The sequence below is a fragment of the Chiloscyllium plagiosum genome, unplaced genomic scaffold, assembly GCF_037043375.1.
Source record: "Chiloscyllium plagiosum isolate Xiang-an unplaced genomic scaffold, Cpla_swu_hap1 HiC_scaffold_29, whole genome shotgun sequence".
Taxonomy (NCBI): Eukaryota; Metazoa; Chordata; class Chondrichthyes; order Orectolobiformes; family Hemiscylliidae; genus Chiloscyllium; species Chiloscyllium plagiosum.
Genome location: NW_028270167.1, coordinates 71,317,643 through 71,319,884, shown reverse-complemented (window position 1 = coordinate 71,319,884; position 2,242 = coordinate 71,317,643). Strand labels below are relative to the sequence as shown.

At 44.2% G+C, this 2,242-nt stretch overlaps 1 non-coding gene across 1 annotated transcript; it reads right to left on the bottom strand.

Annotated features, from left to right (window-relative positions):
- Window positions 1-532: 532 nt before the first annotated feature.
- trnap-agg (transfer RNA proline (anticodon AGG)) lies at window positions 533-615 on the bottom strand. Its single transcript has one exon. It is a non-coding gene; the product is annotated as a tRNA-Pro (tRNA).
- Window positions 616-2,242: the final 1,627 nt, after the last annotated feature.

The following is a 2,242-nucleotide window of genomic DNA, read 5'->3' as shown; positions in this document are numbered from 1 at the left end:
AAGCTGGAGCCTAAATTATATGGTTTGCTTCCTAAACATTTTTTCAACTACCAACTGTCAATATTTTCACAGTATCTCTTCACAATCCTCTGGCTTGCACCATGTCCAGGGATGAGAAGTCCCGTTTGGTGGAGAGATTCCCGAGGCTGATGAGTTTCACTTTGGAACAAAGATGGTTAAGTGGCGATTTCCTGCGGTTGTTTCTAATGATGGGAGAGGGAGCGGTGGGGAATGAGCACTTTGACGAGCAGGAGGAAGTGTTGCCACTGACCCGAGTCAGAGAACAGTGGACAGGGATTAAAGGAATCTAATGAAAAGCAGCACTTCTGCTCAGGACGTTCAAGAACAGCTGCAGAAACCCGATGTCTCGAGCAGTGTATCTGGAAAGAGAAACAGAGATAATGTTTTAAATATGGAACATTTCTGATGAAGAACTCGAGTTTTCCAAGTCTAATCAAATTACCAGCATGGTTCACAAAATAGTTTTTCTGAACTTTGAGCGAAAATTGTACCAGCAGGAAAGCATTCATAACATAGTCAGCAGGATTCGAACCTAAGGGGGTAGTACCCCAATGGATTCCTAATCCATTGCCTTAACCACTCGGCCATGACTGCAGACAGCTCCGGGTGGTTGAGCATTGACCAAATCAGCCGTAATCGCATTGAAAGCTGCTGTTGACTTGAGCGAAATGCTTCCATTCTCCTCTCCCACCTCTGCTGTGAATTGTAAGCTGCGAGACACCAATGTAAAGGAAGAAAAACACAAAGTTAGGAAAAGATATTTGCAGCCAAACTGAGTCAAAATTATTGATTGAAAGGACAATCCCACTTTGGCAATTTGCTAGATCTCTTTGCAAACATGATCAGCAGAGCTGATCAAGATAGTTATTGATCTGAGTGTTCTTGGACATGAAACAATCCAAGGTTAGTGACATATTCATTTCTTTTTCTGGCGAAGGAGCTGGTCTTTCCAGATGCTCACAATGAAAGAGATTTTTCCCAATAAAAGACGGCAAATAAGTCCCATCTAACGCTGACACCATCGTGAGCGCTGCTGTTTCACAATACCACAGAGTCAGGGTCAATTCCCGCCTCATGCAACTGAATGTGTGGAGTTTGCACATTCTCCCCGTGGCTGCGTGCACTTGCTCTGGTTTTCTCCCATAGTCCAAAAATGTACCGGTTAGGTGAAATGGCCGTGCTAAATTGACGAGGTGAATGGAGAGGAATGCATTTGGGCTGGGGCGGGTCGGTGTGGAGTTGCTGGGCCGAAGGACCTGTTTCCATATTGTAAGTATTCTAATCTACGGTAATCAATGGCCAAGGTATGACGCACGTTGTTCGATGTTGCATATATGACTTTTCGATTGTTTTTCTTCAAAGTTTCTTTACAATTCAAACGGGAGTGGAAGAAGGGAAATGAATGTCTCCCATAATTCTTGCCTTCTTTTAGCATTCACAGGCAGTATTTTTCCTGTACGTTTTTTTTTACACTGTGGTTACTGTTAATGTTCTTGTAAGCTACACCGGCTGGTTTCCTCTTTCCTCAATGTTCCTCATCTCTACCCAAACACATTTTCCATCCTTATCTCCTGAATCAATGTAATCTCTAACCATTGCATAATTGTCACGGAAACTGGGCTTTTCCCACGCCTGTGTATGTCATTTTCCAATATTAATTGATCGTTTACTGTGTTGCAATTGCGCATGTGAAGAAGAAAACAGAATAGAGGCAGGTGGTCCTGGGTTTCAAACGCACGTAATTGCAGCTAGAACGCAGATTACTGCACACAATGCAATCACGGAAGCATCCACCGAATCGTCAGGAAGCACACAATAAGTACAATGCTGGATGTCATCTCAGGAACAGGACCAGAAACACAACAGAAATACGTCTCTTGGGTACTATTTTGGACGCTTTTCTCAATCAGCTATCGTGTTTTACATATGTTCCATCGGGAGTTACCTCACACAAGGAAGTAACCAGTGCTGCAGACGGTCATATAATCCGAGTCCCAAGTCCCGGAGTCAGAGAGACTCAGTGCCCTGTGTGTACCTACAAGGAACAGCTGTGCATGGGGTTTATCGGGTAACTGAACTGCATGAATGCAGCTCGATGGTCGTCTGTCTGCTTCTCCTCTGTTGTTTTCTGTGCAGTCCCTGCGTGCAATCTTGTCAACTACGTTTGTCCGGCACAAGATGGGCATTGGTCGCTTGTCTCTGAGAGAGGCTGTTGGTTTAT